We start from the raw sequence: 16,210 nt of genomic DNA, 5'->3' as shown, positions 1-16,210 counted from the left end.
AAACAAAAAATAAAGAAATCTGTATCTAATAAACAAATTAAAATATATGACAGAACTAAGCAATGAATATATAATGAATAACTATATAATAAATAGATATGCAAAAATTAATCTCCTTTTCATATTTAATAAACATGTTTCAGTCTGAATGCTTTGATTGGTCTAGAAGCTTTTAAGAGTGCAATCATGCTCAGCAGTAAATGGCAAAGGCAGATTTCAGGACAGATTTTATCCATGGACAATTGCTTGGAGGACACTTCAGCAGAGCAGCACATTCAATAAAAGACAATTGTTCATCTCACTGGCACACTGACATTTCAAGCATATGTATTCCTCAGCAACATTTCGTGGCAGATTAGTCTGGATTTATTTCAGAAATGTTATCATAGGTCACATCTGCAAACTTAATTTCTCCCTATGTCAAACTTAATTTCTCCCTATGTGCTGCATGTGGACAAATGTCAGGGAGAAAAATGCACCCCAGAACATGACCTTTAAGGAGGTGCTGATGGAGAAACCAGTCCTTATCCAGGAGAGGGATCATAAATTAAAGGGACCACAGACTGCAGCAAGTGCTGCTGCCTTCTCCCAAGGAATCACAACCCCTGGGTTTAATTCATTCAGCAGCTTCCAAAGGCAAATGGGAGCTAAGTGGGGACACTGAGGGAGAATATTCCAGGCAAGATGTTCATGCAGCTGGGACACACCAAGAATTGTACACGGAGCTCCTGAGACAGGATCACACCATTTTAGCTCACTACAAAATCCAATTTAACTCTCTGTATTTCATCCTTCTGGAATTGCCCAAGTACAAAGTCAGGAATTCTCAGAGCCCAGCCCTGGGAACTGCAGACTTTTTGGGGTTGTTTGCTTTTAAATTTCAGCTGTTGTGCTCTAGGTGTGCAAACACAGAGCACATCCTTCATGTTCTACCAGGACTTATTTCCTTGCACAAGACTTTTCTCAGACTTTTTGTTGGGTAACAATCCAGACTGTCAGGTTTTGTCCTTCCTTTTGTCACTGCCTGAGAAATAATCCCTGGAAATGGCTGTGAATGTGAAGATGGTTTACAACTGCTCTGTCTCTAACAAGGGCACACACGTTCTCTGCCAGGCTCCAGAATGGTACAGCAGTTAGCAATGAAAAGGAAAGTGGTTTTAAAAGCAATTCCACACCCCCACCCACCCCCCACCCCACCAATAATCTCACAATTCCATGAAGTTTCTAAAGCAGAATGAATTAAAATTCTGAACTGGGAAGAATGGAAGCAAGCAGTGCCTCCAGTCCTTTGGGAGAAATTCACTTTCCCATTCCACCTCCCAGCGAGGACACTAAGGATGTTATTTGCAAAGCCAAGCAAAAGCGTGCTGGAAGAGAGGAAATTTGGTGAGTGAGTTGGTCCAGGAGGGAAGGCTGGAGAGAGGGACAGAGCTGTGGAGGAAAAGAGAGCTGCAAGGAGTCCTGGTGCTGGGAGGAAGGCTGTGGAGAGCGACATCTCCGTGGAATTATTTCCCTTACCGTGTCAGACCCTGCTGTTTGCCCTCACAAAGGAGTCCTCCAGAAGGATCTTCCTGCAGTTCCTGCTTCAGCTCCAAATGATTTCCGATCCCCTAAAGCCAAGGATAAGAAGTGGAACAGGCAGCCAGACCTGCAGCAACCCTTGATCCTCCACCCTCACTGGAGGATCCCCAGCAGCATCCCCTTGGTGCCTCCCACCCTTCAAGCCCTCCCCACACCTTCAGCACTGTGGACCCTCCTTTCTCTCTCCATCTTCCTTGGTTAAGGTCACAAACAGCTCCTCCCACAGCCTGTCTGACCATGGAAATAGGATTCAGCCCTGGAGGAAAAAACCCACCTACAATGTGTCACAAAGCTGAGCTCGGCACTCAGATCCCATGCAGGAACAACTTTATATCCCCTGCCAGGGGAAGGATCTCAGAGAGGCAGACAAAAAAGCTGTGCTAGAAAATCTGAAAAGTTTTTGTCACTTGTTCTTGTCTTTTTGAACTTTTAAATTTATTTCCTGTGATCTTCTTTATTTTGGAAACATTGAAGCAAAACTGAGCAACAGCAGGGAAAAACCAACAGCTGGCTCCAAGGCTGCAGAATGGGTGTGCAGCTCCCGCAGGACTGCCACGCTTCAGCTGGGCACAAAAGCCCCTCTGCTTTCCCAGGCTGCATGGCAGCGCACCAGGAGGAAAATCAGAGCTCCTCCTGATTTCCTAGGCTTGCCCTGCATCACTGATCCAGAACCTCCTCCAAGTGCAGTGAGAGCAGACAGATCAAGTGTGCTTCTGGATCATCTGTTTTCTTTCCAATTTTCCCCTCTTGGCACAGCTTTGAAGTGTCAGCCTGCAGGTGGGACCACACCTGATGTCCCCCAGGCCTTTCCTCTGGGCTGGAGCCCTGCAGGGCAGCTCCACCATGAACAGTTCCTATTTCCACTGCAGGAGTCTTCTTTGGTGTGGAAAAGACAGAAAGAAAGGAGAATTCCTGCCTTCCCCTCTGTCAGAGCTGCAGAATCCTCAAACTTCCCTCCTGCTGCTCCCCCAGAGAGAACGCTGGCCTGGGGACTCTCTGCTGTTGGATTTTGGGCAAGGGAGGAGGGGACACTTGGCTGTCCCTGTGGACTGAGGAAATGCAGAGCATCCAGTAACAAATACTCGTGAGAGATTTTTCATCCTTCAGTGATTCTTATTTGGTTTTGGAAAGCAGAGAGGAGGAGGAGAGGGCCTAAGAAAAGAACAATCCTTCTGTACGCCCTGCCAGGAGGGCACAGCCGGGGGGGTCGGGCTCTGCTCCAGGGAACAGGGACAGGAGCAGAGGGAGCGGCCTCAGGCTGGGCCAGGGCAGGCTCAGCTGGGACAGCAGCAGCAATTTGCCCATGGAAAGGGAGCTCAGGCCTTGGCAGGGGCTGCCCAGGGAGCTTTGCAGTGCCCATCCCTGCAGGTGTGCCCTGGAGGTGGCACTGAGTGCTCTGCGCTGGGCACAAGGTGCCCGTGGGGCACAGCTGGCACTGCATGGGCTGGCAGGGCTGTGCCAGCCCCAGGGATCTGGGGATTCTGTGAGAGTGATCCCAGAAGAAAGAAACCCTAATGCCGGAGCAAGGCCCTGCCCTGGGGCAGCACAGGAGTGTTGCAGTGTGTTCTTCAGTTTCTTGTTTTGCTCCCCCATTTTATGTATTGTTCCCCCCTGTTTTCTGTGAAGTGGTTCTGTCCTCCCCAGTTTTCCCGCCACAAGCCCTTTGTCAGTTATATTTCCATGGTTACTCCTGCTCCCCCAGTTTGTCAGTCACCTAAGTTATGTAACTTCTCCTCCCCTATTTGTCCTTATAAGTAAACTTTTCCTCCTCCCTGGGCCCAGTCAATCACCCCCCACTCCTCCTCGTCTTCGAGAACCTTCTTCTCTCTGGGGGTTGTGGTTGGCTGTGGTCCCAGGGCCCCTTCTTTACTTTATATTTATTGGTTACTTTTGTATGTCAGTTAGGTTATGTACCTCCCCATGCCTTTCCCTATTGGCTAGCTGGGCATTCCCTCCCTTCTCCACCCCCTTGCCTTTAAAACCGTGCCTCTCCCTTTACTCCTGGCCATTTGCTGGTTGGTGCCTGCCCTGTGCTAGTGCCTATCTGCCATCAATAAACCGACTTCCACCCCCAGCAAGTGGTCGCTCCTTTCCTCGTCTCATCAGCGTGCAAATCCGGTCCGCGATCCAGCCCAGCCCGAGGCCAAGACGCCAAGGGGGGCTGGCCTTTGCTGCAGCAGAGGCGTCGGCCTTTCACCTCCTGCTAGCTGGACCTTTGGCCACATACGCCCTCGTGCACAGGAGCAGCCCCGAGGCCGGAGGTGCCCAGAGCGGCTCCAGCCCCGGCTGCCCAGCCCTGAGCCCTGTGGGGCTGCCCAGCAGGAGCAGCAGAGCCCCAGAGCTGCTGCTCAGGCCTGGCTGCGCTGGCTTGGGCTCTGTGGCCGCACAGCCCCGAGCAGCTGCTGCCGCAGGGATCGGTGTGAGCAGCACAGAGCGGCTGCTGCTGCCGCTGCCTCGGCTGGGGCTGCAGCGGGGGAACCCCTCCCGCCGGGCCGGGGCTGCTCCAGGCGGGCCGGGCTGCTGAGGAACGGCCCCAGCCGGGCTGCCGGGCCACGGGCAGCGTCCCAGCGGGGCTGTGCTGGCTCCGCTCTGGCGGCTGCACAGCCCCGCTGCCAAGGGCTCTCTCCCAGCACAGCTCTCTCTCAGCCGGCCCCAACGGGCGCCTTCAGTTCAGCTGCAGAGAGCAGCGCCAGCCCTGCCCTGCCCGCCCGGCCGGCAACTCTCCCGCTGCGCTGGGGCTGAGCACTCCCTGCTCACAGGGGACTCCGTGCCACTGCCTGGGAAAATGCATCGGCACCGCCGAGAGACAGAAATGAAACCTGGGCACTCTGTTCTTGTGCCTTTTCAGAAACTTTATTACAAAACACACAAGTTCTTCAATAACAAGAAAAGTGTTGGGACATTGTAATGAATCACAATTACAGCATATGGTATATGAATGTTTTTATATCATAGACCATAATATAAATATTCAATATAAAATAAAAATAAATTATTTTCTAGTTTTATTGATTCATTCAATTTTCACTTCATTTCTCTATTCTTATCCTTCTTAATGTTATTCTTCTTTGAACTACTCTGTCTTACTACTCTTCTTCTTTGCTACTTCTATGTATTTCTAAATTCCTATTCCTATTCTTCTACATATGTTTGAATTCTTATTCCTGTTCCTAGTACTCTTCTAAGTATTTCTAAACTCTTATTACTATTCTTCTTCTATGGATCCTTAAATAAGCTTTCTTCGATTTCTCTTCTTAGTTGTCATATTTGTCTTCTTCCTCTTTGTCATCTTCTTTATTTTCTTCGTCTTCTTTGTCTTTGTCTTCCTCATTGCTGTCTTGCAGTGGTTTGTGCTGAGAGTCCGTTCCAGGAGCCTCTGCTTTGTGCCCCAGAAATGGTTGCTGCACCTTCCAGGCCGGGGCCGGGTGTGTGTGGGGCGGGCAAGGGGGGAGCTTTGGGCTCTTTGGCTGCCCATTTTCCAAGCCTCACTGCCCAGCTGTTCCTGGCTCTGCCTGCTGCAGTTTTGCTTGGCTTGCTTGGCTTTGCTGGCCCATACAAAAGCTTTTTCCTTGCCTGCCTTGGAGGAGCTGCAGCAGCAATCTTTCAGCCCCTCCAGCTGAACCCAACAGCTGCTGCTCCCACACCAGAGCAGCAGCACCAGCGGGAGGGGTCATCTTCATCTTCTTTGTCTTTATCATCTTCATATTTCCTGCTCACTCGTTTCGCTGTTTCACTCCTCAGGCCGTGGCCTCAGGCAGGGACAGTGGCACAGCGCCCGCCTGAGGAAGGGACGTGTCCTGGGCACAGCCGGCTGCCCACGGAGGGCCTGGGCTCCCAGCTGGGCAGGGCAGGGCCCGGGGGGGCTGTGCGGGGCAGGCGCCGGCCCTTGGCTGCACGGCTCCTGTGCCGGGCACTCAGCCCAGGCCTCCTGAGGGAAAGGCACTGGGAGCCCGTCTGCCCCAAAAACTTTCCATTTCTGCTCTTTACCCTCTTCTGGGGGCAGCTCCATGACGCTCACCTCGTCCCACTCATCCTCCTCGGGGGCCAAGGGCTTGGTCCCGGTGCCATGCTTGATGTGGGGCAGATCTTCCCCCATGCATCGTTCACAAACAGACACCTCCTGGGACAGCTCTGGGTCTCCAACGAGGAAAGGCTCCAGGTCATCCAAAAACTGCCAAAATTTCATTTCCTCGTTGGAGTCGTTCATCCTCTGGGGCACTGCCAGCACTGACCCCACTGCCGCCTCCTCAGCAGCTCCGCACCGGGCAGCAGCTGCCGGCTCGGCCTCTGTGGGACGGCCTGGGGCAGGAGAGGAGCTGGGCAGGGCAGGGGCTGCCTCTGCTGCCTCCTCTGTGCCCACGGGGCTGGCAGAACGGGGCCCCTCTGGGGGAAGAGCCGTGCTGTCCTCTGGACCAAGCTCAATGGCCTCTTCCACTTTGGGCAGCTCCTCATCAGTCGGGTTGTGCCCTGAAACCACCACAATGTTCTCTTCCAGAGGGGACAGCTTCTCCTCACGTGTTCTGTCCCCTGGAGAGACCTTGATGTCCTCCTCCACTGAGGACAGCTCCTGGTCACTGGGGCTGTCCTCTGGAATATCCTCGAGGTCCTCCTCCACTGAGGACAGCTCCTGGTAACTCATGCTGTCCTCTGGAATGTCCTCTATGTCCTCTTCCACTGAGGACAGCTCCTTGTCACTCAGGCTGTCCTCTGGAATGTCCTCGATGTCCTTTTCCAATGAGGACAGCTCCTGGTCACTCATGCTGTCCTCTGGAATGTCCTCGATGTCCTTTTCCAATGAGGACAGCTCCTCGTCACTCGTGTTGTCCCCTGAAACAACCTCGATGACCGCATCCACTTCGGAATGTTCCTGGTCACTCACACTGTCCTCTGGAATGACCTTGATGTCCTCCTCTTCCACAGAGGACAGCTCCTGGTCACTTGTGCTGTCCTCTGGGATGTCCTCGATTGCCTCTTCCTCTTTGGACAGCTCTGACTCGGTGTTGCTCTCACCTGGAGAGAGCTCCATGGCCTCTTCTACCTGGGACAGCTCCTCATCACAGGATGAAGGACACAGCTGGGAGTCCTCCTCGTCCTTCCATGAGCCCACAGGCTCCTCCTCAGAGCAGGAGCTCACATCATCCTCCCCCGGCAGCAGCTCTTGGTCTCCCAAATCTTCCCCTTGGGACAGGAGAAGCTCGAGGGGCTCCTCCTGCTCAGCAGCTCCCGCTGGGGCAGCAGCTGCCGGCTCGGCCTCCGTGGGGCTCTGTAGGGAAGGAGAGGCGCTGGTTGGGGCAGGCACTGCCTCTGCTGCCACCTCTGTGCCCACGGGGCTGCCACAGCTGGGCCCCCTGCGGGACAAGGCTCAGGCTCCTCGGCACTCACTGCGAGCAAGGATCTGTCCCACATCTCAGAGCTGATGGCATTTCTCCACCGGGACAGCTCCTGCCTGCTCACATCTCCCTCCCACTGGGACAGCTTTCCCTCACTGCCATCGTCCCACCAGGGCAGCTCTGGGGCTGCAGCATCTGCTCCTTGGCACAGCTCCTTGTCACTGCTGCCTCTCACCTGGGACAATTCCAGCTCTCTCCTGTCTTCCCACTGGGACATGTGACAGTGCACATCTGGTCTTCATGGTCAGAGGTCTTGGTACCTCTCACCTTTACCCAAAGAAAGCTCTTGGGCATCATCCTACTGGGAATCATCTGGGACACTCACATCTCTCTGCAGGGACTGCTCATGGGATCTTTTGTCTTCTCCCCATCCCAAGTCCTGCTACCCACTCACATTTATTTCCCAGTGGGATATCTCTTGGGTTGTGACACATTCTTCCCCCTCGCACTCCTCTTGGTCCATCTCACTGAGGACTCTCCCCACTGCTACAGCTCCTGGACTGGGACAGATTCTTTCCCTTCCTAGAGCTCTTGGTGTGTCCCACGTCTGCACTGGGAAACTTCCCCAGCTCTCACACGTACCTGGCATTGGTACAGCTCTTGGCAGCTCCTGGATCTCTGCTGGGACATTTCTTGGACTCTCAGCACTTGTCTTGGGTCCTTCTCTTGCCGTCCTTCCCACTGGGAAAGCTCGCGGTCCGCTCGGGCAAAGGGCCTCTCCTCCTCCTCAGTCTGTGACAGGGGCAGCACTGACCTGCCCACTGCCCCCGACCACTGCCCACTGGGGGCCTCCAGCCAGCTGGGCAAGGGGCTGGTGACCGGGAGTTGGAGTTGCCTTTGTCCTCCTCGCTGTCCTCGTCTGTCGCTGTCGGCCTCTGTCGCTGTGGGCGTCCAGCGCAGACAGACACAGGGAGCTGCTTCCTGCACAGAGAGCGGCTCTCCTGCGACTGGGCACCGCAGGGCCCTGCGCCCCTTAGACACCCTCAGCCAGGCCGGGGCTCCCTGATGTCACAAGGCTCTCTGGCCACCACCACGTCCCACATCACAAAGGGCCCCGACACCGTGTGCCTGTGTCACCAAGGGCCACCCGGGGCAGCCCAACATCAGTGCAGCAGCCAGGAAGTGGCTGGAGCATCCCCGCACTTGTGGCCTTTGGCCCTGCTGTGCCCAGAGCCCTGAGAGGCTTTGGCCACGCTGCCCCAGGACAGCCCCAGCCCCACAGTGCAGAGCCCTGGCTTTGCCGCCTGCGCTGCCCAGGGCACCAGGAATTGGCCGCACGGACGGGCCGGGCACTCGTGGGCAGCGGCTCCAGGAGCCGCGGGAGCCCGGGCAGCAGGGGCGTCCCTCAGGGCTCTGCCGGGCACCGGGGCTCGGCCCTGCCTTCAGCAGCGACAGCCGGGGGCACCGAGCGCGGCCTGGGCGCCTTTGCCGGGCACGGGAAGCCGAGCGGGGCAGGGGCAGCGCGCAAGGCCGGGGCCGTGCACGGGCACCCGGCCGGGCCGGAGAAGCGGCACCACGAGAGCCTCCTGCGCTGCCACAAGGCCGGGGCCCGGCTGCTGCAGCTGCCTCGGGGCACTGCCCGAGGCCGCGACTCCTGCAGCTCTGCCCTGGCCTCTGCGGCGCCACGGGCACAGAGGCCGGGCCGGGGCTCGCTCCCTTCTGCCCGCAGGGCGCTGCCCAGGGCTCCCTGCCCGCCGGGGCCGGGGCCGGGCGCTGAGGGAGCGGCGCCGCCATTGCTACCGCCCTCAGGGGCTCTGAGGGGAGCGCGGCTCCCGCCAGCCCCGCTCTGCCCGCACAGTCCACACAAACACGGAACACAAAGACAGACGGCACTGAAATTGTGTCCTTGCCCTGCCAAATGCACCCGGAAAGCGGCCCCAGGGGCTGGGATCGGCTCCGGCAGCATCGCCACACGGCTGCCCCCGTGCCAAATCTCCTGTGCTGATACCGGAGCCGGGGTTGTGCAATGGGACACGAACCACACGGGTTTCAGCCTCTCTGGGAGAAAGAAATGAGTTTTTGAGGCTATTTGGGAGAGAAGACTACTCTCGATGGCACTCGTCTGTTGTACACGGTGCTCAAAAGGCAAACAAATGCTAAAAATAAATACTTACGAATACATGTGGTTGAAGAGACTTAAAAAGGTAGCTGTGAGCAACATGTCTGCTGACCAATGGTTTAATAAAAAAACCAGCTATACTATTTAGAAAATCTTCCATCTGCAATTTTTTCACTTGTTGTTCTTGCCTTTTAAACATATGTATTCCTTGTTTTTCTCCTCTGTTTTATTTTGGAAACATTGAAACACAACTGAGCAGCATCAAGGATAAAATCAACAGCTAGGTCCAAGGCTTCAGAATGGGTGTGGAAGAATTGGAGGACTCACAGGCTTCAGACATGTGTGCACACAGGCACAAAGCACCTCTTATTTCTGGGGCTGCATTGCAGCACACAAGGAGTAAAACCAGAGTTAGTCCTGTTCTCAGAGTAAAAATGCCTCCTGTGCAAACTCCTGCTGCAACCAAGTTAGTGACCATGAAACTATATTGGATTTCAGAAGCTGGGAGTTGGGAAACCATTTCTTCATGTCCATCTCTTATATCATAGATTCTTATTCCTATTACTCTTCTTCTTCAATACATTTGTCATTTCTTGTTTTTATTACTCTTCTACTGTGCATTACTGAATTCCAATTCATCTTCATAATCTTCTTAATCTTTGTGTTCTTCACGTTCTTTGTTGTCTTTGTCACCGTCTTCATGTTCGTCTTCTCCATCCGCATCTCCCTATTCCTGTTTGCTGGCCCCAGCTCCCTTTGGTGTTTGTGGTCTCAGTGGGCCCCCGGCTGAGTAATAATTAGCATTGACTCCATGATTCACAGAAGGCTGTTCAATCTCTGTATTGTTATATTGTTATTAAAAACCCATTGCTTTTATAGGGTTATGATACACCTGGACCTAAGTGGTCCACCAATCCAAACATCATCAACATTGGTTAATTAAGAAACCACCCTTTGGTAAACAAATCTCCATAACACAGTCAACATGTTCACAATACCAGGTGCAGCAAGTGAAGATAAGAAGTGTTCCTCATTCTTTTCTGTGATCTTCTCATAGCCTTCCCCAGAAAGGCCTGGGAAAGTTGTGTGTTGCTCTCTGTGTTCAGGGAGCTGCTGCTCCGGGTGTTGGCAGCGCCGTGAGAGGCGCAGCCCTGCAGGACGGGAGCTCTGGGAGCACTCGCTGCTGTCAGCACTGTGTCTGTGCCGCTACTCCGGCCGTGGCCTCAGGCAGGGACAGCGGAACAGCCCCCGCAGCGCCCGCAGCGCCCGCCTGAAGCGGGAGGGACGTTTCCTGGCCTTGGCTACACCAGGCAACACCTCCTGAGCAGCCCCGCACGGGGCAGCAGCTGCCGGCTCGGCCTCCGTGGGACAGCCCGGGGCAGGAGAGGCGCTGGCCAGGGCAGGAACTGCCAGCTGGGACACCTCTTCCAGAGAAGAGTCTGCCCAGAGCAGTGACGGCAGGGACTTCACCTTCTTCCTCTCTCTTGCTGTAGATCTCCCTCTCAGCGAGAGAGAGGAAGGGCTGCAGGGCTCACTGGAAAAAGGCGATGTCTCCTGGCTGCCCTCCAGGAACAGCCGTGGCCCTGCCAGCTCTGATCCTGCCACTGCCCACTCCTCTTCCCAACCCACACTGTAGATGTCCCACTCAGGGCAGGGCTCACTGTCCCAAGCCGAGGTCTCCTGGCTGCCTTCCAGGGACAGCTGTGACCCTGCCAGCTCTGACTCTGCCCCTGCCCACTGCGGCTGCTCCCCGGGGGCCGGGAATGCCAGCGGGGCAGGGCAGGGCCCGGGGGGGCTGTGCGGGGCAGGCGCCGCCCCCGCTGCCGCCTCCTCAGCAGCTCCGCCCCGGGCAGCGGCTGCCGGCTCGGCCTCCGTGGCACGGCCCGGGGCAGGAGAGGAGCTGGGCAGGGCAGGGGCTGCCTCTGCTGCCACCTGTGTGCCCACGGGGCTGCCACAGCGGGGCCCCTCTGGGGGAAGAGCCGTGCTGTCCTCTGGACCAAGCTCGATGGCCTCTTCCACTTTGGGCAGCTCCTCATCCATCGGGTTGGGCCCTGAAACCACCACGATGTTCTCTTCCAGAGGGGACAGCTTCTCCTCACTTGTTCTGTGCCCTGGAATATCCTCGAGGTCCTCCTCCACTGAGGACAGCGCCTGGTCACTGGTGCTGTCATCTGGAGTGTCCTCAATGTCCTCCTCAACTGAGGACAGCTGCTTCCAGGAATGGCACGGAAGAGGATGAGGAGTGCAGCTGTGTTCGCTGGTTTGCAGGCAGATCTGGGGCTTCCATTCTCAGGAGAGCATCAGGAGATTCTCAGTTTTTTGGTTTGACATTTGAGGTCCTCTGTCCAGGAAGGACCTCATCTTTTAGTTTAGAGTGAGGGGTAAAAAGGGTCTTAGCGGACACTGGATTCTGTCCCTCACATCTAGACATCACTTTGATCCGTCAATTCCGTGTTGGCTCGTTGTTTTTAGGGGTTTTTGGCTAGGTTTTGTGAGGGGCTTCTCCCTTTGCATGCTGGCTCTGATGTCCCCTCCTCTTCACTGTCTGGGTGCCATCCTCCAGGAAGCAGCAGGGTGCCACTGCACAAAAGGGGGAATTCTTAACCATCAACAACAGGTAGTTAAGGAAAAGGACAGGTGATTACAACAACAAACAGTTAGAACTCCACCCTGGCAGCAACTAGCTCAACCTGTGAACTCTGCAACCTTTTTAAAAAATGGGCTACTTTTTTACTCATAACATTTCTAATATGTTTAGTTTGTCCCAATCAGCAAATATCAGTCAGCTGAGATCAGCAATTTTATCATCTTTTCAGGTGTACGTTGGCTTCCTGTCCTTTTTGTGGTCATTTGGAGGGAGGCCTTACACTGGTATCTGCCACGTGAATTTGTTAAGTGCATCAAGCTTCTTATTATACAGAAGCATTAAGATGCTTTGTTGCAATATCTCTTAGCTTTACCATAACTTCTTCTATTTTATTCTAAGCATTAGTCGTCTTGTTACTTCATCTCTTTTACTCTACTCTACTTCTTTTATTTCCATGCTTTATTAAGCTATTGGGTCAGAAAGTTTCCAACCTGTTCTTTGTGTCTATTTTTCACACAGCAGATACAATTACCAATGAACACAAATCACAAAACCATTTTTCACAGAGCACAAAGACAGACGGCGTTGAAATTGTGTCTGTGCCCTTCCAAATGCACCTGGACAGCGGCCCCAGGTTCTGGGCTCGGCTGCCACAATGTCACCCCTGGGCCCAGCTGTGTGAGATGTTGTTGTCATCTTATTGCAAGAGTTCTGTACTTTCTTGGTGATTTTTCATGGGCAACTCCTCACAGCACTGACTCCTTCTTTTTCACAGCACAGCCAACAAACTCCAACTCTCTCCTCAACCAGCTAACCCACGCTTTTATGGCACTCGTTGTCTTCTTAATAAGCTGTGGCTTATTAAGGGCAGGCCTGTTCTTAACCTTTGGTGATTAGTACAGCTGCAACTCCTCAGGTGTGAGACCAACTTCTGCACTATCTTTATTTCTTGCATTCTATGCAACACAAGATTTTAAACTAAACGCCAAGCTTCTGGCAGTTACCTTGGTGGCTCCTGCTAGGAACAGGGACACAGCCACCGGCACAGCCACCAGCAGCCCCTGGCCACAAGTGCCCAGAGCTCAGGGCCGTGCAGGGCTGCAGGGACATGGCCCCGAGCCCAGAGACAGAGCAGGGCCCTGCAGGGCTGCAGGGACACGGCCCCGAGCCCAGAGACAGAGCAGGGCCCTGCAGGGACACGGCCCCGAGCCAAGGGACAGAGCAGGGACCTGCAGGGCTGCAGGGACATGGCCCCGAGCCCAGGGACAGAGCAGGGCCCGGCAGGGACACGGCCCCGAGCCCAGGGACAGAGCAGGGCCCTGCAGGGACATGGCCCCGAGCCCAGGGACAGAGCAGGGCCCGGCAGGGACACGGCCCCGAGCCCAGGGACAGAGCAGGGCCCTGCAGGGACACGGCCCCGAGCCCAGGGACAGAGTAGGGCCCTGCAGGGACATGGCCCCGAGCCCAGGGACAGAGCAGGGCCCGGCAGGGACACGGCCCCGAGCCCAGGGACAGAGCAGGGCCCGGCAGTGCCGCGGGGCCGCTCCGAGCGCGGCCTCGCCGGGACGGCAGCGGCGCCACCCGGGGCTGGGCAGGACCCGGCCCTGCTGTCCCACACGGAGCTGCTGCAGGGGCTGAGCAGGAGCTCCCGGCCCTGGAGCTGTGATCCTGGGATTCTGTGAAAGTTCCCCTAAAACAACAAAATGGAGATGAGGCTTGGAGCCGCCTAGGATAGTGGAAGGTGTCCCTGCCCACGTGTCACCATGTGATGACGGGGAGATGGCTCTGCCCCAATTAAGGGGCAAATGGGACCACAGGAGCTCAACAGAGGGATTTAATTCATCAGCAAGTCTTTGACTGCACAAGAAGCATGAGGTAGAATGAGGGAAAGAAAGAGGAAACTCCTGTCAGAGAGAGTAGGGACAGAGCAGGAGGTAATCAGCTGGAACTCCATGAGCTGTAAGGTCCCTGCCAGCCCCAAGCGCTACGTCCTGTAGGAGTTGTACGGACTCCAGAAGTGACTCCACAGCTGCTTTCTGCTGAGCAGGCCCTGGGCAGGGACAGGGGAGCAGAGGGGGCAAAGCTTCAGCCACAGGCTCAGCGGCAAGTTCCTTCTGCTGCATGTTCTGTGTGCAAACTAGAAGTGGAAATGGGGAGAAGAGCCTTTGCAGCACCTTCTCAGGCACAGCAAGCACGGCAAGGAGCAGCCCTTGCTCCTGGCCCACGCCCAACCGGCGCTGCCCTTCTGAGGCAGCCGGGCTGCCGGGCCACGGGCAGCGTCCCAGCGGGGCTGTGCTGGCTCCGCTCTGGCGGCTGCACAGCCCTGCTGCCAAGGGCTCTCTCCCAGCACAGCTCTCTCTCAGCCGGCCCCAACGGGCGCCTTCAGTTCAGCTGCAGAGAGCAGCGCCAGCCCTGCCCTGCCCGCCCGGCCGGCAACTCTCCCGCTGCGCTGGGGCTGAGCACTCCCTGCTCACAGGGGACTCCGTGCCACTGCCTGGGAAAATGCATCGGCACCGCCGAGAGACAGAAATGAAACCTGGGCACTCTGTTCTTGTGCCTTTTCAGAAACTTTATTACAAAACACACAAGTTCTTCAATAACAAGAAAAGTGTTGGGACATTGTAATGAATTGTAATTACAGCATATGGTCAATGATTTTTTTCATATCATAGAGCATAATATAAATATACAATATGAAATATAAAGGAATTATTTTCTAGTTTTATTAATTCATTCAATTTTGTCTTCATTTTTCTATTCTTATCCTTCATAATGTTATTCTTAATCTTTGTACTACTCTTTCTTACTACTCTTCTTTTTCTCAGCTACTTCTATGTATTTTTAAATTCTTTTCCTATTCCTATTCCAATTCCTATTCCTATTCCTATTCTTCTCTTCTTCTTCTTCTACATATTTTTAAGTTCTTATTCCTATTCCTAGTACTCTTCTTCTTCTAAGTATTTCTAACTTCTTATGCCTATTCTTCTTCTATGGATCCTTAAATAAGCTTTCTCCATCTTGTCTTCTTCCTCTTGGTCTTCTTGCTCTTTGTTGTTGTCTTCTTCATTTTCTTGGTCTTCTTTGTCTTTGTCTTTGCCGTTGTCTTGCAGTGGTTTGTGCTGAGAGTCCGTTCCAGGAGCCTCTGCTTTGTGCCCCAGAAATGGTTGCTGCACCTTCCAGGCCGGGGCCGGGTGTGCGTGGGGCGGGCAAGGGGGGAGCTTTGGGCTCTTTGGCTGCCCATTTTCCAAGCCTCACTGCCCAGCTGTTCCTGGCTCTGCCTGCTGCAGTTTTGCTTGGCTTGCTTGGCTTTGCCGGCCCATACAAAAGCTTTTTCCTTGCCTGCCTTGGAGGAGCTGCAGCAGCAATCTTTCAGCCCCTCCAGCTGAACCCAACAGCTGCTGCTCCCACACCAGAGCAGCGGCAGCGGCGGCAGCGGGGCCGTCCCGTTCCGGCCCCAAGCATCAAGGAGCCCCGGCGGGCACAGAAAGCACAGCCAGAGACTCCGGCCCAGCTGCTTTGGCTGCCCTGGACAGGAGGTGCAGGAGCCCAGAGAGCCGCCAGGGCTGTGCCTGCTGCTGCATGGAACTCCTCTGGGGCAGCTCCACTGCCCTCAGCGGGAAAGCCGCTGCCACTCGCACCCCAAGCTGGGAAGGGGAATTGCTCCAACGTTTGCCCCGTTCTCCAGGAATTTTGGGTCTTTGTTCCTGTGCCTATGTGGGCCAGGGGAGAGAGTTCTGTGAGCATCCTGTTGGAATAAACTGTTGTGTTTGGAAGTTGCCACTTTCCTCTCTTGCTATTCATTATCTGATTGTGGAGGGCAATTGCTGAAAGCTTGGAGAGGAGACATTTCATTTGGGAGCATCTTCCTTTCAATATGTCTCAAAACCGAGACGGTCGTCTTCTTCTTCATAATCTTTTTCTACTTGGTCTTCCTGGTCTTGTCTCCATCATCATCTTCATCTTCACTTCATTATCTTCTTCATACTCTTTGTCTTCTTTGTCTTCAACTTCTTCCTCATCACCTTCATCTTTGTCTTCATCATCTTCTCCTTTTTCTTCATCATTTCTCATTCTTCCTCGTTTTACTCCTCGGGCCGTGGCCTCAGGCAGGGACAGCGGAACAGCCCCCGCAGCGCCCGCAGCGCCCGCCTGAAGCGGGAGGGACGTTTCCTGGCCTTGGCTACACCAGGCAACACCTCCCGAGCAGCTCCACACCGGGCAGCAGCTGCCGGCTCGGCCTCCGTGGGACAGCCCGGGGCAGGAGAGGCGCTGGCCAGGGCAGGGGCTGCCAGCTGGGACACCTCTTCCAGAGGAGAGTCTGCCCAGAGCAGTGACGGCAGGGACTTCACTTCACCTTCCTCCTCCTCTCTCTCGCTGTAGGCGTCCCTCTCACTGCAGGGCTCACTGGAAAAAGGTGAAGTCTCCTGGCTGCCCCCCAGGAACAGCCGTGGCCCTGCCAACTCCGACCCTGCCCCTGCCCACTCCTCTTCCCAACCCACACTGTAGATGTCCCACTCAGGGCAGGGCTCACTGTCCCAAGCCGAGGTCTCCTGGCTGCCTTCCAGGGACAGCTCTGACCCTGCCAGCTCTGAC

This window comes from Ammospiza nelsoni, chromosome 2, assembly GCF_027579445.1.
Source record: "Ammospiza nelsoni isolate bAmmNel1 chromosome 2, bAmmNel1.pri, whole genome shotgun sequence".
Taxonomy (NCBI): Eukaryota; Metazoa; Chordata; class Aves; order Passeriformes; family Passerellidae; genus Ammospiza; species Ammospiza nelsoni.
The sequence above is the reverse complement of the archived record's forward strand: the minus strand, read 5'-3'. Positions refer to the sequence as shown.